Source organism: Sebastes fasciatus, chromosome 9 (assembly GCF_043250625.1).
Source record: "Sebastes fasciatus isolate fSebFas1 chromosome 9, fSebFas1.pri, whole genome shotgun sequence".
In the NCBI taxonomy this organism is placed as follows: Eukaryota; Metazoa; Chordata; class Actinopteri; order Perciformes; family Sebastidae; genus Sebastes; species Sebastes fasciatus.
In genome coordinates this window covers 2,708,256-2,731,369 of record NC_133803.1, presented here as the reverse complement: position 1 = coordinate 2,731,369, position 23,114 = coordinate 2,708,256, and the positions used below count along the sequence as shown (strand labels likewise).

Genomic DNA, 23,114 nt, shown 5'->3' with positions numbered 1-23,114 from the left:
AGGCTTCAAAATTCACAAGTGAGGTATTTATTGATGTATTTTATGTCGTAGAACAAAACGTTTAAATCTCTTGAGCTTGTGTTAACCACAGACCTTATTTCAAGCATCTAACTAAAAATCCATTCAAATAACCCGTTGACTTCCAGACGCAGAAAGAATGAGGTTCCTCTGTTGAACTCTTTTGAACTATTTTTAACATGGTGGATATGAATGCAGCTTTGATATGAGAGAAGAACAAAGGGATAACAGAGGTGCTGTGGCTTAGTTGGTTAAAGAGCCTGTCTAGTAAACAGGAGATCCTGGGTTCAAATCCCAGTAGTGCCTCAGACAGGGCAGCAGTCTGTAGACGTTACCCGCGGAAAAGAGTTTACTGATGAATTCATTACGTGACATTTTTCCAGGTGAGTTCAGATTGATGGAGCTTCTTAGTGACTGCTGTTATTAAAATATTCTGCATCAAATCCCAGCAGTCCCTCAAAGAGTAAAATGTTTCTACAAATTATTTGTGCGCGTTAAGATTTTGAATAACATGTTGGTCTTGGTGAATGCGTTGCTCAAGAAATATTTAGAGAGTGGCTACAAGACAGGATCATAGGAATGTGGTGCTGTGGCTTAGTTGTTTACAGCGCCTGTCTAGTAAACAGGAGATCCTGGGTTCAAATCCCAGCAGTGCCTCAGTTCATGCCTATATTATGTTAGCTGTAAACACAAAATGCAGCTAATGGGAATGGCATTAGTTCTGCAGGTATTTGGTCATAAACCAAAGAATTCGACACATTAAAATGTTGACCTGATGGTGGCGCTATGATGAAAAGTAGTTATTATAATTCATCCTGCGGGGAATATGAATGTCTGAACAACATTTCATCACAATCCATCCAATAGTTGATGAGATGTTTCAGTCTGGACCAACATCACCATCCATAGAGCCAACCCAATCAGATTAATTCATCTTTTCCTAAACATCTATACAGTTCCAACTGAAGATCATGTGACATGATTGATAGCTCCAGAACAGAACTGCTTAATAGATTGCTCCAGGGATGATGGATTTCAGTAGGCCAACCAAGAAATTAGCATCACCCTGGTTCCCTCCACAAAAAGACAATGGGATTATTCCATTGTGTTTTGGATTATTTCAGAAAATAAACTCTGTGACAAACACACGTTTATGATACTTAAACGTTTTGTTCAGCAAGATAATCTTCACAAATGAACACCACTTTTATGATTTTTGAAATGTAAATGCAATCGTCAGAAGTAAAAAGCAAACGTTAGGCTATAAACGGTTGCATGAATGCGACTATACACAACGAGGCTGTAAAGGAGGACGAGTCGCCTTGATGACGTTTAGTAGTCTCATTAAGCCACTTGTTAGCAACCGCCTTTTTTAAGACACACAAAGGCTTCAAAATTCACAAGTGAGGTATTTATTGATGTATTTTATGTCGTAGAACAAAACGTTTAAATCTCTTGAGCTTGTGTTAACCACAGACCTTATTTCAAGCATCTAACTAAAAATCCATTCAAATAACCCGTTGACTTCCAGACAAGAAAGATTGAGGTTCCTCTGTTGAACACTTTTGAACTATTTTTAACATGGTGGATATGAATGCAGCTTTGATATGAGAGAAGAAGAAAGGGATAACAGAGGTGCTGTGGCTTAGTTGGTCAAAGCGCCTGTCTTGTAAACAGGAGATCCTGGGTTCAAATCCCAGCAGTGCCTCAGACAGGACAGCAGTCTGTAGACTTTACCCGTGGAAATGAGTTTCAGAATGAATTCATTACGTGACATTTTTCCAGGTGAGTTCAGATTGATGGAGCTTCTTAGTGACCGCTGTTATTAAAATATTCTGCATCAAATCCCAGCAGTCCCTCAAAGAGTAAACTGTTTGTACAAATTATTTGTGCGCGTTAAGATTTTGAATAAAATGGTTGCCTTACAGTGGCCTGTAACATGCTGGTCTTGGTGAATGTGTTTCTCGACAAACTTCTGGCAGTATCAAAAAGAAGAGGTGCTGTGGCTTAGTTGGTTAAAGCGCCTGTCTAGTAAACAGGAGATCCTGGGTTCAAATCCCAGCAGTGCCTCAGTTCATGCTTATATTATGTTAGCATGCTACTGTTAGCTGTTAACACAAAATGCAGCTTAGGGGAATGGCATTAGCTCTGCAGGTATTTGGTCATAAACCAAAGTATTGGACACATTAAAATGTTGACCTGATGATGGCGCTATGATGAAAAGTAGTTATTATAATTCATCCTGCGGGGAATATGAATGTCTGAACAACATTTCATCACAATCCATCCAATAGTTGATGAGATGTTTCAGTCTGGACCAACATCACCATCCATAGAGCCAACCCAATCAGATTAATTCATCTTTTCCTAAACATCTATACAGTTCCAACTGAAGATCATGTGACATGATTGATAGCTCCAGAACAGAACTGCTTAATAGATTGCTCCAGGGATGATGGATTTCAGTAGGCCAACCAAGAAATTAGCATCACCCTGGTTCCCTCCACAAAAAGACAATGGGATTATTCCATTGTGTTTTGGATTATTTCAGAAAATAAACTCTGTGACAAACACACGTTTATGATACTTAAACGTTTTGTTCAGCAAGATAATCTTCACAAATGAACACCACTTTTATGATTTTTGAAATGTAAATGCAATCGTCAGAAGTAAAAAGCAAACGTTAGGCTATAAACGGTTGCATGAATGCGACTATACACAACGAGGCTGTAAAGGAGGACGAGTCGCCTTGATGACGTTTAGTAGTCTCATTAAGCCACTTGTTAGCAACCGCCTTTTTTAAGACACACAAAGGCTTCAAAATTCACAAGTGAGGTATTTATTGATGTATTTTATGTCGTAGAACAAAACGTTTAAATCTCTTGAGCTTGTGTTAACCACAGACCTTATTTCAAGCATCTAACTAAAAATCCATTCAAATAACCCGTTGACTTCCAGACAAGAAAGATTGAGGTTCCTCTGTTGAACACTTTTGAACTATTTTTAACATGGTGGATATGAATGCAGCTTTGATATGAGAGAAGAAGAAAGGGATAACAGAGGTGCTGTGGCTTAGTTGGTCAAAGCGCCTGTCTTGTAAACAGGAGATCCTGGGTTCAAATCCCAGCAGTGCCTCAGACAGGACAGCAGTCTGTAGACTTTACCCGTGGAAATGAGTTTCAGGATGAATTCATTACGTGACATTTTTCCAGGTGAGTTCAGATTGATGGAGCTTCTTAGTGACCGCTGTTATTAAAATATTCTGCATCAAATCCCAGCAGTCCCTCAAAGAGTAAACTGTTTGTACAAATTATTTGTGCGCGTTAAGATTTTGAATAAAATGGTTGCCTTACAGTGGCCTGTAACATGCTGGTCTTGGTGAATGTGTTTCTCGACAAACTTCTGGCAGTATCAAAAAGAAGAGGTGCTGTGGCTTAGTTGGTTAAAGCGCCTGTCTAGTAAACAAGAGATCCTGGGTTCAAATCCCAGCAGTGCCTCAGTTCATGCTTATATTATGTTAGCATGCTACTGTTAGCTGTAAACACAAAATGCAGCTTAGGGGAATGGCATTAGCTCTGCAGGTATTTGGTCATAAACCAAAGTATTGGACACATTAAAATGTTGACCTGATGATGGCGCTATGATGAAAAGTAGTTATTATAATTCATCCTGAGGGGAATATGAATGTCTGAACAACATTTCATCACAATCCATCCAATAGTTGATGAGATGTTTCAGTCTGGACCAACATCACCATCCATAGAGCCAACCCAATCAGATTAATTCATCTTTTCCTAAACATCTCTACAGTTCCAACTGAAGATCATGTGACATGATTAATAGCTCCAGAACAGAACTGCCTAATAGAGTGCTCCAGGGATGACGGATTTCTGTAGGCCAACCAGGAAGTTAGCATTGCCCTGGGTCACTATACACTATACATTTCTGACACCAGCACATCCACCTATCACGTATCAGACTAAAAAAGACCATCTTTGGTGCAAAGTTACCAATGAAGTTAACTAGGTTGGCTTACAAATTGGTAAACTAGCTTACTTTGTGTTGCAGCAGTGCCTAAATTACCTTTAGTCTAAAGATGCATCTTCATGATGGATGCAGAGAGGCGTTCAAAACATGACAGATTTGATGTAAGAGACCATCTCTTTAACAACTAGGCACTGGGATTTGAACCCAGGATCTCCTGGCTCTTTAATTTACTAAGCCACAGCACCACTTTGGGATAAACCCAGGCTTCCAATTTCCCACATTTCCCTCATTACAGTGTTCCCCAACATGTTGGTCTTGGTGAATGCCTTGCTCAAGGACCATTTAGAGAGTGGCTACAAGACAGGACCATAGGAATGTGGCGCTGTGGCTTAGTTGGTTAAAGCACCTGTCTTGTAAACAGGAGATCCTGGGTTCAAATCCCAGCAGTGCCTGTTTGTTACAGTGCCTGGGATAATCCCATTTCCCTCATTACACTGTTCCCCAACATGCTGGTTTTGGTGAATGCCTTGCTAAAGCAACTTTTGGCTGCATCAAAAAGAATTGGTGCTGTGGCTTAGTTGGTTAAAGCGCCTGTCTAGTAAACAGGAGATCCTTGGTTCAAATCCCAGCAGTGCCTCAGTTCATGCTGATGTTATGTTAGCATGCTACTGTTAGCTGTAAACACAAAGTACAGCTGAGTCTGATGGGAATGGCATTAGTTCTGCAGGTATTTGGTCATAAACCAAAGAATTCGACACATTAAAATGTTGACCTGATGATGGCAATATGATGAAAAGTAGTTATTTTAATTCATCCTGCGGGGAATATGAATGTCTGAACCACATTTCATCACAATCCATCCAATAGTTGATGAGATGTTTCAGTCTGGACCAACATCACCATCCATAGAGCCAACCCAATCAGATTAATTCATCTTTTCCTAAACATCTCTACAGCTCCAACTGAAGATCATGTGACATGATTGATAGCTCCAGAACAGAACTGCTTAATAGATTGCTCCAGGGATGATGGATTTCAGTAGGCCAACCAGGAAATTAGCATCACCCTGGTTCCCTCCACAAAAAGACAATGGGATTATTCCATTGTGTTTTGGATTATTTCAGATAATAAACTCTGTGACAAACACACGTTTATGATACTTACACGTTTTGTTCAGCAAGATAATCTTCACAAATGAACACCACTTTTATGATTTTTGAAATGTAAATGCAATCGTCAGAAGTAAAAAGCAAACGTTAGGCTATAAACGAACTACACAACGGTTGCATGAATGCGACTATACACAACGAGGCTGTAATGGCGGACGAGTCGCCTTGATGATATTTAGTAGTCTCATTAAGCCACTTGTTAGCAACCGCCTTTTTTAAGACACACAAAGGCTTCAAAATTCACGAGTGGGGTATTTATTGATGTATTTTATGTCGTAGAACAAAACGTTTAAATCTCTTGAGCTTGTGTTAACCACAGACCTTATTTCAAGCATCTAACTAAAAATCCATTCAAATAACCCGTTGACTTCCAGACAAGAAAGATTGAGGTTCCTCTGTTGAACACTTTTGAACTATTTTTAACATGGTGGATATGAATGCAGCTTTGGTATGAGAGAAGAAGAAAGGGATAACAGAGGTGCTGTGGCTTAGTTGGTCAAAGCGCCTGTCTTGTAAACAGGAGATCCTGGGTTCAAATCCCAGCAGTGCCTCAGACAGGACAGCAATCTGTAGACTTTACCTGCGGAAAAGAGTTCCAGGATGAATCCATTATGTGACATTTTTCCAGGTGAGTTCAGATTGATGGAGCTTCTTGGTGACCGCTGTTATTAAAATATTCTGCATCAAATGCCAGCAGTCCCTCAAAGAGTAAAATGTTTCTACAAATGATTTGTGTGAGTTAAGATTTTGAATAAAATTTTTGCCCTACAGTGCTCAAGCACCATTTGACTACAGCAAAAAGAAGTGGTGCTGTGGCTTAGTTGGTTAAAGCGCCTGTCTAGTAAACAGGAGATCCTGGGTTCAAATCCCAGCAGTGCCTCAGTTCATGCTGATGTTATGATGGCAAGCTACTGTTAGCTGTAAACACAAAATACAGCTGAGTCTGATGGGAATGGCATTAGTTCTGCAGGTATTTGGTCATAAACCAAAGTATTGGACACATTAAAATGTTGAGCTGATGATGGCGCTATGATGAAAAGTAGTTATTGTAATCCATCCTGAGGGGAATATGAATGTCTGAACCAAATTTCATCACAATCCATCCAATAGTTGTTGAGATGTTTCAGTCTGGACCAACATCACCATCCATAGAGCCAACACAATCAGATCGATTCATCTTTTCCCAAACATCTCTACAGTTCCAACTGAAGATCATGTGACATTATCAGGGTCTGAAATTACCACCCGCCACCCGCCACCCGCCAAATTCGGGTAAATTGTTCTCAGTGGCAGGTGAAATCATCATGACATCCGCCACTTTGGCAGGCAGGGAAAATGCTAGTGATGGAATAGAGAACCGTTGCTGTCTGATTCCTTGGCATTTCATGTCTCTGTGTCTATTAATTCCTCTTATTGAGGCTCTCTGACAGTTACGCATGCACAGTTATGCATGCACAATGACTTTTATGCACGCTGTATCATGTTTCAGTTTGTTTGGAACCGGAGACACATTGAGAAAAAAAGCGCTCAAAAGCACTACTACACCTGAGGGGACGCACCCTATTTTTCCCTGATAATGCGACACTGAGAACAACAAATCTGTGTTTAAATCAACAGGAGGTTGTAGGAAGTCAGTAACGTTAGCTGTTAGCAGCCGTAAGCAGCACAGTCCTGCTTGGATAAATAGCGGAGATACAAACGTTAATGGAGGTGCCATTGAGTTATTATTTTGAGACGTTCACTGCTGCTGCTCAGGAAAATTACCATTGGGGTGTAGGTAAATTACAACGTTATCATGATGTGTTCAAATGTAATCTTGTAAAATTAAGTTTTTGGCGAGAAACTTGAATAAATCCAGTTGTTTGAAGGAGATGTTTTCACATCTACATAAAATAGATATTAGAGAGAGAATTATGACCTGTTTAACTCCCTAACAACGTACCAAGATGTTTTTTTAATAAAAGAAAATATTTAAATAATCATAATCATTTAAATGGTGTGTTTTTATGCAAATAACCACTATAGATGACAATAGAAAAGTACTGTGTACAGTACCTTCCCACCCCCAAAAATAGGGCTCCCCCAGAAGCCATGGTTTAATTGGAACACTGTGATTTACCATGTATATAATGTGTTTTATGTAAAATATATCGAACATTGAATGACATTAGATCTAAAATGTTATTCCTTCATTTAGCACAGGGATTTCAAAAGTGGCAGATAAAATTTCTGAGAGGCAGACAAAAATATGTGTCTGCCACAGCGGCAGACAGTGAATAAAGTTCATTTCAGACCCTGGACATGATCGATAGCTCCAGAACAGAACTGCAAAATGGTGAGATGTTTTTTCATGAATTGCTTTTTCCAAATGCTGGTACGCCAGCTCAAATCTCTGCAGAGCTTGAAAACAAGCCTTTATTCTAATATATTTTGCACGGTACTTTGTGATTCCATTTCTGAAGACTTACTACAATCTTCCACCACATTTCAGAAGAAAATCTTTCTCTACATTTATTTGAAAATGTGAGTTATTATTTACTCTAAAGATTTTACATTAAATTAGACCAATTACTTAACTAAAATAATTTAAGATAAAAAAACAAAACCAAAGCACTCAGGTGCTGTGGCTTAGTTGGTTAAAGCGCCTGTCTCGTAAACAGGAGATCCTGGGTTCAAATCCCAGCAGTGCCTTAACGGGTAAATTGTTTATCTCAAATATATAACAAAACTTAACCGATGAAAATGCACATGAAGTAATTCATTATCAAGAGATTTGGTTAACTTAATACTGATTTGATTAAATTGTGATATGATGAAAACAAAGCAATCATCATCACCTCACATCATTCACAACTAGGGCTGTGACAGCTTACAAGTTAATGCAAATTTGTTTTATGTTAATTGATTTCCAATAATAAATATATACATACATTTGCATAAAGCAGCATGTTTGTCCACTCCCATGTTATAAGTAATAAGAGTATTAAATACTTGACAAATCTCCCTTTAAAGGTCACATATTATACTCCATTTAAACTAGTTATTATAGGTCTCAGACACCTCCAAACCATGTCTCTGAAGTTTTTTTTTCAAAAAAACAATCAGATCATGCATTCCAGCATGTCTCTATAACCTTTGTTTCAGCCCATTTCCAAAAGTGCTGATTTCTGTGTCTGTAGCCTCTGTCTCCTCCCACTCTGCTCTGATTGGTCAGCGTTTTCTGTCAATCAAACGTCCTCAACAACAGCGTCACCCTCCCCCTCCCTCCCGGAGAAGCTCTCTCTCTCTCTCTCTCGAGTGGAGAGATAGCAGCTAGAATAAAGTTTATAAACCACTTTAAAGTTTATAAACCAGAAACTTCACCCAGCGCACGTTACCGGAGGAATCTGATCAGAAATCGGCGACACATGATGAACATCTGCGGTCCAGATTCAAGGTTTTCCTGACGGTTTCTCTCAGGTAAATAATACTATTTATATCTCTGTTAGTTAGCTCAGTGTTTACCTCATGCATCAACTCTGTAAACCGTAAACATACACTCTGTTTTACGTCTGTCTTTACAGATCCATCTGTGAGAAATGACCGACAGAATCATCCCAGAGGAGAGCAGACAGCTGAGAGCAGATGGCTCTGTTTACATGGAGATACAAAGCTAACCCGGTAGCATGTAGCTAACCCGGTAGCATGTAGCTACATGCTAACGGGTTAGCTACATGCTACCGCTATGACACGGTGTGTAAACACAGCGACCATCAGGGTGGAAAATAGAAGATGTGAAACAGTAGTCAGTTCATTATTTCTGCTAAAAGATAAATGTATGGAAGATCAGAGTAATGGTATATTATTTACAGTAGGAGCTGTCTCTGTGTTACCATGACTACAGACCACCGGAGCTTAGCTTACCATAGTTTACCAGAGCTGAAGACTTTCTCCTGTACCATGTTAACATAACTGCAGGTGAGATGATTACAAATGCTGTGAATAATTAATATTGTCATCTGTCTACTCAAATAAAGTTTGACTGTGAAACAGAAATGTGTTGTGTTGCTTACAAGTCACTATTTACTACCTGTATTCTGCTACATGCATGACATCAAATATATATAATATATAAATATCATCTGTTTAAACAGTGTAATTACATAAAGCCTTTGTGAAAGAACATGTTATATTTAGATGATGGGAGTACATGAAGCCTGTTCTGCTGGTTCTTGCAGACTAACTGTAGGAGCTACTTTGCTCAAGTTCGGTTGAGGAGGAGAGACAGTGACGCGCTGTGGGCCGGGGTCAGATACTGAAGGTTCTCTCTGGTTCGACCAGGAAACCCTCACGTGACTTGCATTCTCTAATGACGTCAGGATACAAGGAAAAAAGCGCTTTTTTTTTCTGCACCCATTTCCGGACAAACGGAGGAGGAGAAAAAGAGAGAGGATGGTCTTTTATGATACTATGGTGGCCTGTAGACACACTGGGGACAGATATTGATGTTTAAAAGACATGGAAAAGTGCATTTTGCATAATAGGTGACCTTTAAGGTACATTTTGAACAGATACAAAAATATGCGATTAACAATGGACAATCATTTGATTAATCGTGAATAAATATTTTAATCGATTGAATCATATTGACTGACTAACTGACTAATAGAAACGATGATTTCAGCCACTCATGTGCTGCAATATGGTGCTATTGGGGCAAACTGCCACCGTCATTTACGTCTACATGCAGGTCTGTTTTGCTCAAGAAAGTTTTGGCAGAAGATCCTGGGTTCAAATTCCAGCAGTGCCTTGTCCATGAAAGCAGTCTGTGTAACTGTAGTTCTAGCATGAATACTTTGTGACATTTTTCTAGAAGAATATTGTCTCATTTTCTTTTCATTCATCTTCTCTGTGTTGTTTCCTTTCATTTTAAGACAAATGAGAATATTTTTTCTAGAAAACTGTCCTCACACTCCCTTCTACAGTTTAAGTTGTTCACAGAATGCTCTTCTTATTGAGGCACTGCTGGGATTTGAACCCAAGCTGTTGATGAGACAGGCTCTTTAACCTACTAAGCCACAGTATCATTTATGAACTCAAGTAAACTGATGCTTTCTATAAACAGATCTGAACCGTGATAAGAATGTTTTACTGTGAAAATTCAGAGAAAAATTAAAAAAATACTCTCAATCTCAAAAACATAATCAGTGTCTCTTTTCAGGTAATTTTAGAACAAAATTTTCTCATTACTCCGGTGTCCTCCGGTGCTCCTATAATGGCATCTGCAAGATTTCACAGACTGGAGGAAAACAAGCAGTAAGAGCTGATCTGGAGTCTTCCGTCCAGCTGCCGTATCTGACCGGCTGTCAATCACTCACGAACTGCGACTAAACACTCAAACTAGGCAGCGCTGATCAAATATGAATCAATATTCTGTTACTGTAATGCCTATTTCTCATGTAAAATGTTTTCAGAATCATCTTGTAGTGTACTGTTTAGCTGTAAAATGAGAAAGTTTGTGACCCGGCAGCCATGTTGAGAACAGTTGAAGAAATACCAAGCACCGCCCAGCAGCCGGAGCACAGCCAATAGGAACGCTCTCTCTCTGAAATGACCTGTGATTGGTCAAAGTCTCCACTCAAAGGCTAGATTTTCTAAAGCCTGAAAACAGAGCCATGAGGAGGAGCAGAAGTCTAGTTTTCTCTCAGAACACTTGAATTACAATATGCTGAAAGATTATTATGAAATCTTTGCCCAATGACGCCAAAAACATTCTGCCTATAAGCTTCAGGGTCTGTAACATCCTCATCATTTCAGTTCAGAAATGGCTTTGATATGATTGGTGCTTTAATATTAGAGAAAAGGCCATTCATAGAGGTGCTGTGGCTTAGCTGGTTAAAGCGCCTGTCTAGTAAACAGGATATCCTGGGTTCAATCCCAGCAGTGCCTCAATCAGATCACTTCCTACATAAAACTAGCTTGCATCATGCTAAAGCCTCCTGTTTGCTGACTCAAGCTGAATTCAGGGTCACTCAGCTTCCAGATTATTTCATCACAACCGGTTGGATTAAAGTGAACAATTGTTTAGAGAGTTTGTCCCACTGAGCTTGAACAATGTGAGGCCTGTTGAGGCTGCAGAGTGGCCCACTTCCCTCGGAGCCATTCACACTGACCCACATACACGACACACGCTTCCTAAGTTAACACCACAACGACTCGATTTTCAACATATAACCAAGTTTACAGGATCTGATGGACAATTTTCTTGACAAAAGTTGAGAATGTGAAATTCTACGTTCATTACGTGATGGAGTCTGACCCGACGGCAGTGACACTGTAGGTCTGTAACAGTAGAACTGTGTGCGTGTAAGTCTGTAACAGTAGAAGAAGAAATGATAAGGTGTGTGTGTGTGTGTGTGTGTGACCTTCAGAGGCTAAAAACAGCCTTCTGCCTGTCAGCAGCCACAGACGCTCACTGCCAGTCTGCAGGCCTCAGCGTGCTGCTGCTATAGTACACATGTCCAGATGCTGTAGGAGCAGTGACAAGAACAACTTGTGGAAGCAAAGTTCAATCTCCGGCTGCTCCGGTTATTGGCATCTTGCACGGCAGCCTCTGCCATGAATGGGTGAATGCTGACATGTAGTGTAAAGCGCTTTGAGTGGTCGGAAGACTAGAAAAGCGCTCTATAGTGCAAGTCCATTTACCATTTTGTAGCCGTTTGTACATATTAGATTTGTGGTCTCTTTGTGGTCGTTTTGCATTTGTACTTGTTTTGCATTTCTTTGTAGTTGTTTTGCGTCTCTTTGTAATAATTTTGCATGTCTTTGTGATTGTTTTGTATCTCTTTGAGGTCATTTTGCATCTCTTTGTGGTTGTTTTGAGTCTATTATTAGTCATTTTGCATTCCTTTGTAGCTGTTTAGCAACTCTCTTTGTGGTCGTTTAGCGTTTGAAGTTGTTTTGCTTCTCTTTGTGGTAATTTTGCATCACTTTGAAATAATTTTGAAATTGTAGTTGTGTTGTGTCTCTTTGTGGTCATTTGGCATCATTTTGAAATGGTTTTGCATTGGTAGTGTTGGTATTTAGCGACTCTTAGAAGTCTATTAGCGACTATTTGTAGTCATTTTGCATTTGTAGTTGTTCAGCATCTCTTTACAGTAATTTTGTATGTCTTTGTGGTCATTTGGCATCACTTTGAAATCGTTTTGCATTGGTAGTTGTTTTACATCTCTCTGTAGTCATTTTGCATCTCTTTGTGGTCATTTGGCATCTCTTTGAAGTCGTTTTTCGTCTCTGTAGTCATCTAGCATTTCTTTATGGTAATTTTGAGTCACTTTATAGTTGTTTTACATCTTTTTGAAGTAATTTTGTATCTCTTTGTGGTCATTTTGCATCTTGTTGTGGTTGTTGGATTAAAGGGGACATATTTTGCTAATTTTCAGGTTCATACGTGTAATTTGGGTTTCTACTAGAACAAGTTTATATACTTTAATGTTATAAAAAACACATTATTTTTCTCATACTGTCTGTCTGAATATGCCTGTATTCACCCTCTGTCTGAAACGCTCCGTTTTAGCGCCTGTCTCCTATTTAAGAGCCCCTCCTGAAAAAGCCCAGTCTGCTCTGATTGGCTTACAAGAAAACTATGGTGCACCTTTGCAAAGCTAGTTCTCAAGCTGTGGGCAGTATATTCTAATGAGCCTGCATGTGGCATAGGAAGGGGAGCCACATCGTGAATGGCTTGTTGAATCACATGTTTTATGATCTAGACAGCCCACAGAACACTGACTGGGTTGTCTTATTTCACAGTTTGTGGGTTGGTAGGCACTCCAGATACCCAAATGGATGTAAACAAGCACTGAAAAAGTGAGTTTTTCATAATATGTCCCCTTTAACTTTTCCACAAGAAATGTTAACAGTCATTTCAAACTGAGGCTCTGGCCCAGCTGGAGGCCCCCTGACTCCTTGGGCCCCTGGAAATGTACCCAGTAGGCCAGTAATTGTCCTGATATCTCAGAAAATCCAGATCACTCATGGATCCTACTAAGGGGTTCCCTGATATGTAACAGTTTGGGATCCCCTGATCTGTAGCAGGACGCAGTGGGATCAGGAGCTCACTGAGAGCTGAGTCAGCACCATGTGTTACAGCAGGAGTCCAGTTACCGAGAGCTCGGCTTTCACACAGACTGTAAAACTCTATTTAAACAACTCAGAGCGACGCTCAACTGTACGCTGAAGCAGAGGATACAAGTTGGACGACAAACTGAGCACAAATGTCTACAGAGTGGGATTTTTTTAAAGGATTATGTGAACGAAATAATTTGAAAATGCAGTCACAAAGAAATGAATGTGATGGTTGAATTTAAAATGAGTTTGTCGTTCAGTGGCAGGGGACTCTTAAAAACATTTCATCTATTATTTATCTTATTATTTTATATTTAATTGTGACAGCTAGAAAAATAAAGCAGCACAATTGTAGAGATGCAGCTCTAAACTGTTCTACAGAAATTACATGAAAAAGTCTGAATCCATGAACTCTCCTCATATTCTTTATTCTTTTGAGTGTTTCTTTCATATCCACAAACTCTTCAGTTCTCATCCGCCTGCACGACAACCTCAGAGCACACCTGACATTTCAGTCGGCTCTTCAAGGAAAATGTCAGTCTGCTTTATTGCAGAGTTGAGAAATATGGGAAAGTAATTAATATAGTTTTCTGAACATCCATCAGGTCAGAAAGAAGAAACCAAGAGACCACGAAAACCTGCCAGGACATCTGAGGACGTCCACGTCTTAATGAGTGAGAGAAGTCATTTTTAAAATGTGAAGACCGTGTGGGATTTTTCTTCTTTTTTTTTAAAGTAGCAACTTTCCACATTCAAAGCTGCAGCCTCCATGATGGCATTTGAAACTCCCAACATTGGAACTAGCTCATGTTAACTCAGACTATCTAAGCCAAGAGATTTGTCAACCAAATATCAGCCAAATGAATTTAAATCTGTTTGGGATAAACACACAAAGAGCCGTGTCTCTGTTTTGTCGCGACCATTAATTGGACGAGTACTAATTAATCCACATCGGCATGTTTTTGTCACGTATAGTGCTACAGGAGCTGTGGAAACCTTACCGCCTGCATGTTTAAGGAGCTTATTCTTAAAGTGTAAGTGTGCTGTTATTCTTGATTTTTCTTATTGTCTGCAGATCCCATGATTGGATCCAAACACAGCTGAATGAAGCACCCTTCTTTAAAGTGTAGAGTATAAATACAGTGGCAAGCTTTGGGACAGAACTGTCGTAACATTTTGTGACTATGGTTTCGTATCAAGTGGCAACTGTTATACGCAACATTAATAATAAGATACATAAGTAACAGTGTGGGCAGTGAGGTGGCAGATAGAGACAAATCTGAATCAGAATCCAGTTTATTACCAAGTAGGTTTTCACATACAAGGAATTTGCTGCATAAACAAAAAAACATAAATATAGAATAAAAGAAAATATAAAAAAAAATAGGATTACAATTAAAAAAAAAAAAAAATAAAAAAAAAATATATATATATATATATTCTAGGGGATGTGCAGGTTCACAGTGTTAAGAATAAAAGAATATGCAATATACAGAGAAACTAAAAATAAATGTTTATGAGCTGCTTGGTTTATGTCTTTATACAACACTTTACAATCAAATGAACACGTCTGCATGTAACCTTGAATTTGTAACATCTGTATCTTAGTTTGAGCAGTTTACTTTTTTACGGGTAGTTGCACGGAACTACATCTGAACGGAGCATGTTCCACGACAAGCACAAAACGCTGTTGCACGTGCCCAGTATGATGGCATCGATGCAGGCTTGCTGTTGAAGGTATATAACCCGCGTTTGGGATGGCACTTAATATGGTGGACCCTCCGAGCGAACGCGCGAACGGAGTGGAAGTAGGTAGGAAGAGGGTGTAGGTTTGAGAAAGGCCATTGTTTAAAAAGAGAAGAGGAAAACGTGCATTTGTTGGGGACTATTTTCAGCAGAGGATGAATCCACATTTGGTGCTCTAGTGAGTATTTGTGGCAGCGGGACGGTGTATGTATGTGAGTCAAAATAAACTAGTGCGTGCGTTCATGGTGATGAAGGAAGAAGATGTCACCCAGAGCAACAGTGTGACTCACTGATGTGTTTTAATAGTTGTTGGACAACAATGGAGCTCTACTACGGCACAGAGGAAGAAGATATATCAGACTGTGATACAGACACAATGCTTGTTAGTAGATACATTCACTGTTGGTTTGAGTGCGAACATGAAGAAAAACATAAAATATCTAATAGTTATCCTAAAGAAAATAAATTGACTGATAGAAACTAGGGATGCACCGATACCACTTTTTTTCAGACCGAGTACAAGTACTTACATTTGGGTACTCGCCGATACCGAGTACCGATACGAGTACTTCTCTGTGCCAAAAGACCCTCGTTAACAGCCAGCTGGAGGGTGTGAGCGACACACGGCAGGCTGGGGAGTCCCGCATACGAGGTTGTGCGCCGTGACCGGCTCTATGCCGGCTTGGAAAGTCTCGGGGCGAAGGTGGCCCGCGGCCGCAGCTTTACAGCGCTCCTCGCCCGGACCTCGCCGCACCGTGACGGGGCTCTCTGCTCCCGGTGCGACTGTCGACATGGTTGTGCAGCGGCCCACGTAAAAGGCGCCACGGGTCTGCGGCGATGTCGGCAACCCACCCGACCCGTCTTGAAACATGGAACATGGAGTCTAACGCACGCGCGAGTCAGAGGTTGCAAGCAAAACCCCGTGGCACAATGAAAGTTAGGGCCTGCGCACGCCGGCTGAGGTGGGATCCCGGCCCAGCGGGGTCGGGCGCACCAATGTCTCTCCCGCACCGTCGGGGAGGTGGAGCACGAGGACCCGAAAGATGGTGACGTGAGGTTAATGTCGCGCTGCTGTAAAGTGGTATCGGTGCCGTTGTATCGGAACCGTTTTGTGAGTACGAGTACATGAGCACAGTATCGGACCCGATACCCGATACTGGTATCGGTATTGGTGCATCCAAAATAAAAACCAAAACATCCACCTAAATATTGTTCAGCATCCATCTCCATCCATATATGCACATGAACAGAGCTGATTGTACTGTTCATACTGTAAATCAAATGCTGATGGAGCAGCAGATTGGGACTGATTCACTCTCATCTGTCTGTTAATCTGCTGCTCTGGACCTGAACCTGAGGAGACAATGAACCACCGAGCCCAGAGGGATGATGGGAAAGCATCTGCCGGCCCCTCGCTCATCCAGAAACTCTCTGGCAACCGTCATAAAAGCCGTCAGTGCCAGGAAACACAGCGTAAATCCAATTCAGCGAGCGCGTCTGTTGTCATACTGACGGCAGATTAGCACCACATGGCACCACACACTGAGATGGAGATATCTTATCCAACAAAGCTCAGGAATTGTGTGTGTGTGTGTGTGTGTGGGCTGGTGTTTATTTCTGTCATTGGGTTTATTTGTAGTGAAAGCAGATTTATGTATGACTAACAGGCTTTTCTGTAACACACATGTTGTGTTTCCATCACTTTAGAGGACATTAGATTGACTTATACTCACTTTCTGGAGATTTACCACAACCCTAACCAAGCTGCCTAATCCTTACCCATCCCTAACCTTAGCCTAAACCTAACCTTAAACCAAGTCTTCACCCGAAGATGTAATGATTAACATACACGCACACACACACATACATACGTGTTTATAGACAATATCAGGACTTTTGAAAAAAACGTGACAAATGGGGACGTGCCTTCCCCAAGGTCCTAGTGAGCTGGGAATCAAAGTATTTCCGAGCCATGCTTCTACGAATACATCCATCTGTTGAGATTTTGTCTCAGGCTATATTTTGCTCAAACCTGATTTTATTGCTACGGAGGCTCTAGAAGGGCTCAGAAAAATGAGGACGCCAAAAATGTCCTCATTTTTCCCAGCGTCCTGATATTGAAGGTGTGTTATCATAGAATTGTCCTCATTTGTCATGAGAACAAGTACACACACACACACACACAGTACAAAAAGTACAAATCAGAGGCAGAGGGAGTATTTTTAAATGATTTAAATCAACAAAATACAGTAAACGTCTTTGGGACTTATATTTTCATGCCAAAAGTGCAATGAATAAATTATTGACTAGGTCTTGTGCACTGCATACACATCGTTGGGTGTGGTGATTAATACATATTCTCTCAGGCAGTCACATCACTGACAAATGGAGCGTTTTTTCCAAGAAATCACAAAACGTACACTAACTATATTCTGTACACTAACCACGTTCCGTACAGATGACATTTTTTCGCCGATCGCTGACTAAATACTTCCAGATCGTGCATATCATTTCCATGTGTGTCATCTTCAGTTCCCCCTCTTTCATTCCCGACAGAGTCAGAGACCTCCACCATTTGTTCCTGTGAGATTTCAGTCAGTTTGTGAGGTGCGCACCGTGCGCCCACAGCGCCCGGAGGGGAAGCTCCAGATCCGACTGCAGCTTGAGAGGGGAGATGACTAGAGCAGCGAAAATGTACATTTCAACAAAATGTATGCTTCTCACAGTACTGTAGTCTGTATGAAATGATTATTATGCTATCACAAGTTGTTAAATATATTACCTTTGTTGAATAAATTCTTTGAAATGGGCATTTTTAACATCAATGGTGATTCAGCAGCAACTCTGTCAACACAGATGCTGCTTGCACGTAATCCTACTCGCATTATTGATATTACAGCAGTGTTATTTAATAAAAGGTCAATAAAGTTCATGTTTATTACTTCAATTGAATATTTTGACATTTAAGATTTTCCTTAATCGCCGTTGAAATTAGGGATGCACCGATACCGATACCAGTATCGGGTATCGGGTCCAATACTGTGCTCATGTACTCGTACTCGCAAGACGGCTCAGAAACACTTCATGGTGTTGTGCCCAACCCTGCTGGGGCGGGATCCCACCTCAGCCGGCGCGCACCGGCCCTCACTTTCATTGAGCCACGGGGTTTTGCTTGAACCCTCTGACTCGTGCGTGCGTATCTTTGGTCCGTGTTTCAAGACGGGTCCGGTGGGTTGCCGACATCGCCGCAGACCCCTGGCGCCTTTTACACGGGCCAAGCCCCGATCTGGCGGCATGGCGCGGTTGGGGCGCACTGAAAACAGTCTGCCCCGGTCGACAGTCGCAGCGGGAGCAGGGAGCTGTCCCCGGCGGAGAGAGAGGACGCAACAAGCCCTTTGTCCACGGTGCGGCGAGGTTCGGGCGGGGAGCGCTGTAAAGCTGCGGCCGCGGGCCACCGTCGCCCCGAGCCTTTCTAAGCCGACCTAGAGCCGGTCGCGTAGTAACATTTGAAATACTGTAACAGAGTATTTTTCACAGTGTGGTATTTGTATTTTTACTGAAGTAGAGGATCTGAATACTTCCTCCACCACTGTAGAGGATGGAAACACACATTACTTCACATTTCATTTTGCAGATCTCCACTTAAATGGAACCTTCAAACGTCCATTCAACATTTATCTTGTCATGTGACGTTTGCTGACCAGTTAACAGCTGTTTGTCTTCCAACATGACCGTGTGATGATGTCATGGAATACCATGAACCACAGATAGAGACAGAGGGGAAGCTCCTCGTCAGCTGTTTCTGTGTGTGTGTGTGTGTGTGTGTGTGTGGGGGAGGGGGTTGTGAACAGCTGCCGTATGTCATTGTATTGGGTTCAGCGTGACGTGAAGCCAAAAGTCTCTGCCTGGAGACAGATGATCAGCTCATTCTGATCTAATCAATACTCGACTGATCTTTTATGAATGTTTACTGCTCCAGTTATCTATGTAGTAGTACTAGCTGCAGTCACAGTATCTGTAGTAGTTACAGTATAGATTAAAAAAAAATGTAACTAGGTCTGCCAATCGATTAAAAATAATTATCGCATAGATCAATAATTAATCGTGATTAATCGCACATTTTTTATCTGTTCAAAATGTACCTTAAAGGAAGATTTGTCAAGAAGTTAATACTCTTATCAACATGGGAGTGGACAAATATGCTCCCGTCAACGAATATCTGTTGTGCTCCTGCAGCTGGTACACCGCTGCATGAGAGGCACAAATCTTGTCGGTTAACGGTTAATAATCAGTTAACGAGGGTCGGTTATCGGTTAAGAACCTTTTTCAAAATTAGCATCCCTAGTTAGAATCATCATATACAGTACATACATACATACAGGTTCATACATGACATTTGACCTCTGCATTTAACCCATCCTTAGGAGCAGTAGGCTGCTGTGAAGCTCCTGGGGAGATTAGTCATACACAGTGGTGGAATAGAACCAAGTACGTTTACTTAATTAGTGTACTAAGTACAATTTTGAGGTACTTTACTTGAGTAATTATATTTTATATTACTGTATTTCTACGCTGTTACATTTAAGAGGTTAATATTGAACTTTTTACTTTACTACTTTCATTTCAAAGCTTTAATTACTTTGCAGTTTCAGATCATAAATACAACACATATAAACTACTAAATGATGATGTGTTATTATAGATTAAACCATCCAGTATATAAAGTAAATAAAATGAGCTCCAGCTTTACCAGCTGTAACATTAAAGTGATGAAAACATTAATGCATCAATAATTATAATCCAATATTATAATACATATTATTCTGAAATGGGCCATTCCGCATAATGAGTACTTTTACTTTTGGTACTTCCTTTCGATGTGTTTACTTGAATCCAGGACTTTTACTTGTAACAAAGTATTTCTAAACTGTGGTATTACTACTTTTCGGGGTACTTCTTCCACCAGTGGTAGTATTAAGAGCTTTCTTGGACTCCTTTGAGGGAGTTCCTTCTTGACCTTTTGGAAATGACATGTAACAGAATATATCTGAGTACAAATGTCCATTTGGAGGCAGACTGACACTTTGTGTGTGATCACACTGTATAATTGGTCCTCACAAAATCAATTAATTTAAACATACTACTAGTATTTCGTGTACTTCTGTGTGTTTTTATATTATGCTGTTTAGCAGTAGGTGGAGTGGATTTCAGTCTACTTCGGCAAATACAGAGACTCGCTGCTCCATCTAAGATTCAAATTGAACTGTTTAGTTCGGAAACCTGGCATCAACCAGATGTCTTTTCTGTTCTGAATGAGACCTGTCCCCTTGGCTATTGTTACCTCCAGAAAGCCCACAGCACAGGTCGTGGTGGCGGTCTATCAGTCATCTACCGCAGTGATTTGGATTTGTCCCCTCTGGCCCTGTTTGAGCTGTCTTCTTTTGAATGCCTGGCATTTAAATGTAAGCCCCCTTTCCCCGTGACGACACTTCTCATCTACCGACCACCCAAACCAAACCCATCCTTCGTTTTTCAGATGTATAACCATTTCTTAGCATTTTGTACAACCTCTGCCAATATTATAGTACTTGGAGATATGAACATCCATGTCAACTCCCCCTCCTGCCGTTTTTCTCCAATTACTGGACTGTTTTATTCTCAGACAACTTGTTGATGTCCCCACCTTTCCTGTCCGTGACAGAGTTAGCATGCAGCTTTAGCCGTGATGTCTAGCTCTGCTTTTCCTGGTAATGTGTGAAACCCAAAGTGTTTCCATCCTTTACTGGATGTGTAGTGTTTACCACGCTGGATTTAAAATGTGAGGGTGCAGGTCGTATCCATGAGGACCCGCCACGTCTACTTTCTCGTTTCGGCTTGCTGAGGTTTGTTTTGGTTGACGGATACGGAACGGATATGATGTCACGTTACTCAGACTACAACAATAAAAGCGGTAACTTCCTTCTACCTCCGCATAGACTCAAATTAAGCAAATATATCGATTCGGGCATTCAAAAAATCTATTTCAAATTTGAAAAAAAAAACATGAAAAAAACGCGATACATAGGTGAATCAATTTGTTTCCCACTCCTAATGATTTACTGCTTTTCTCTGTTTTATGTCATAGTAAACTGAATATTTTGGGGTTTTGGACTGTTGGTCAAAACCAGTCATTTGAAGACATCATCTTGGGCTATGAGAAATTGTTGGAAAACATTTTCCTGACATTTTGTACATTAAACAATTAAACATTTTAGGTATATTTTCCTTTCCTTTTTTGTTTAAAATTGTCCAATAACAAGTCAACCCTGGAGAAGATACAAACACAAGAATTGATAAACAGTCCACATCAATGTGTCAGTGGTGTCATATGCTCGATAACCTTCCAATGTGTTCTGTAACATCACGTCACATCCTGCATCTCAATAAACCACCAACTCCCCCAAAGTTCATTTTGCCTTTTTCTATTTTCTTGCAAGAGTTATCAAAAACCTTGAAGATCTGCAGATCTTCTTCCCAATCAACATGAAACGTCTACTCTCTGCACAGATCTGCAGCCGGTCACGAGCGTGCCCGACAGCAGCAGCACGGACATTTTTAATGTGATGGAAAAGCAAACAGAATATAAATTCCTCAGTTACCCAGAGCAGCTCGCAGAACGAGCATGAATCACCAACAAGCAGCCAACAGAGAGAAGGTCAAAGGTCAAGGATCACAGCATCCTGACAACACATGCAGCAGATTCAGAGAGGAGAGGTGGAGGAGTGTTTTCTCTCTCTGTCTCTGCTCTATTCAGAGAGACGAGGCTGTGAAACCAACACCAGCTCCAGTTTTAGGCCTCCGGCTCTGCTTTCGACCTCCCTGACAAATCCTGGCAGCCGTCACGCCCCCCACACGTCTCACCCTGCAGGTCTCACCCCACACGTCTCACCCCGCAGGTCTCACCCCGCAGGTCTCACCCCGCAGGTCTCACCCCGCAGGTCTCACCCCGCACGTCTCACCCCGCACGTCTCACCCCGCACGTCTCACCCTGCACGTCTCACCCCGCAGGTCTCACCCCGCAGGTCTCACCCCGCAGGTCTCACCATGACAGGCTTCACATGTGATCCAGCAAATCACACTTTATTATCAAAACCATCCTCACGTAACAGAAAAAGGACGGAAACAATCGTTCAACATGAAGCAGGAAGCAAGTGACAGAAAAACTGCAGTTTCAGGTTCCCAGAGCAGATTTAAAGGACTATACCTCTGTTTCCCAAAGGATACCATATTTCCTGTATTGTTGCATGTGTTTTATTTCCTTCTCTGTTCAGTAAAGTATGAAAATCAACTTGCAGAGACTTGAAAATTGTGAACTGCTTATAGTTTAAGTTACACTACCTCTCTGTGAAAAATGCACATTTATTTCACTGATTTCAATAAATCTATGCAATAAACACATTTTGACAAAAATAAAAATACATTTCCAAGTTTCTGCAAGCTGATTTTGAATTGCAGACAAATCAACAAAACAATGCAAAAAAAATCTCTTCCTTATCAAAATAATTAATGTCTGGAACAGAGTCCTTCAAATCGTTATTTTCCCAAAACAAGTGAACAAATCTTCCAGTGTAGTAAGAGAATTCAAATGTGTTTCCAGCACTTTGTTTGTTATTTTCTAAAATCAAATTTAATTTTCCTAATTTCCAGTGCGGCAACCTGCCTTAGTCTGATTTTAATTGATTTAATTTTCCTTTTAAATGACGTTCTAATGTATTTCTTCGTCTTATGTAAAGCACTTGAAATAGTTTGACAGGTGCTAAACAAACAAAGCTGCCTTATTCTTTCTTGAAAGTATTTTTGGGGCTATTTTATTTTGATAGTGGATAGAAGAGAGATGACAGGAAATGAGTACATGCAACAAAGGTCCTCTGCAAAACTCCAGCAGGGACGTTTGGATTACATGACCAGCGTCTTAAACCGTATGTCCACCAGGACGCCTCGCCTCCATCTTTTATGTTTCAAGATACATATAGAAAATAGATAGAAAATTCCTCAAATCACCTTATTTCCATTAGAAATAGGTTGAGATATTCTCACTGCACCAACAGATTT

The 23,114-nt window shown here is 40.7% G+C and overlaps 1 protein-coding gene and 12 non-coding genes across 16 annotated transcripts in view; 12 read left to right on the top strand and 1 right to left on the bottom strand.

Moving 5' to 3' along the window:
• LOC141773443 (LIM domain-binding protein 3-like) overlaps positions 1 to 23,114 on the bottom strand; it is a 94,302-nt gene that overhangs the window by 58,799 nt on the left and 12,389 nt on the right. The window lies entirely within an intron of this gene.
• Positions 251 to 324, top strand: trnat-agu (transfer RNA threonine (anticodon AGU)). The gene has a single exon. It is a non-coding gene; the product is annotated as a tRNA-Thr (tRNA).
• On the top strand, positions 602 to 675 carry trnat-agu (transfer RNA threonine (anticodon AGU)). The gene has a single exon. It is a non-coding gene; the product is annotated as a tRNA-Thr (tRNA).
• trnat-ugu (transfer RNA threonine (anticodon UGU)) lies at positions 1,653 to 1,726 on the top strand. Its single transcript has one exon. It is a non-coding gene; the product is annotated as a tRNA-Thr (tRNA).
• On the top strand, positions 2,015 to 2,088 carry trnat-agu (transfer RNA threonine (anticodon AGU)). The gene has a single exon. It is a non-coding gene; the product is annotated as a tRNA-Thr (tRNA).
• On the top strand, positions 3,080 to 3,153 carry trnat-ugu (transfer RNA threonine (anticodon UGU)). The gene has a single exon. It is a non-coding gene; the product is annotated as a tRNA-Thr (tRNA).
• On the top strand, positions 3,442 to 3,515 carry trnat-agu (transfer RNA threonine (anticodon AGU)). Its single transcript has one exon. It is a non-coding gene; the product is annotated as a tRNA-Thr (tRNA).
• trnat-ugu (transfer RNA threonine (anticodon UGU)) lies at positions 4,384 to 4,457 on the top strand. The gene has a single exon. It is a non-coding gene; the product is annotated as a tRNA-Thr (tRNA).
• Positions 4,569 to 4,642, top strand: trnat-agu (transfer RNA threonine (anticodon AGU)). Its single transcript has one exon. It is a non-coding gene; the product is annotated as a tRNA-Thr (tRNA).
• trnat-ugu (transfer RNA threonine (anticodon UGU)) lies at positions 5,652 to 5,725 on the top strand. The gene has a single exon. It is a non-coding gene; the product is annotated as a tRNA-Thr (tRNA).
• trnat-agu (transfer RNA threonine (anticodon AGU)) lies at positions 5,981 to 6,054 on the top strand. Its single transcript has one exon. It is a non-coding gene; the product is annotated as a tRNA-Thr (tRNA).
• On the top strand, positions 7,792 to 7,865 carry trnat-cgu (transfer RNA threonine (anticodon CGU)). Its single transcript has one exon. It is a non-coding gene; the product is annotated as a tRNA-Thr (tRNA).
• On the top strand, positions 11,030 to 11,102 carry trnat-agu (transfer RNA threonine (anticodon AGU)). Its single transcript has one exon. It is a non-coding gene; the product is annotated as a tRNA-Thr (tRNA).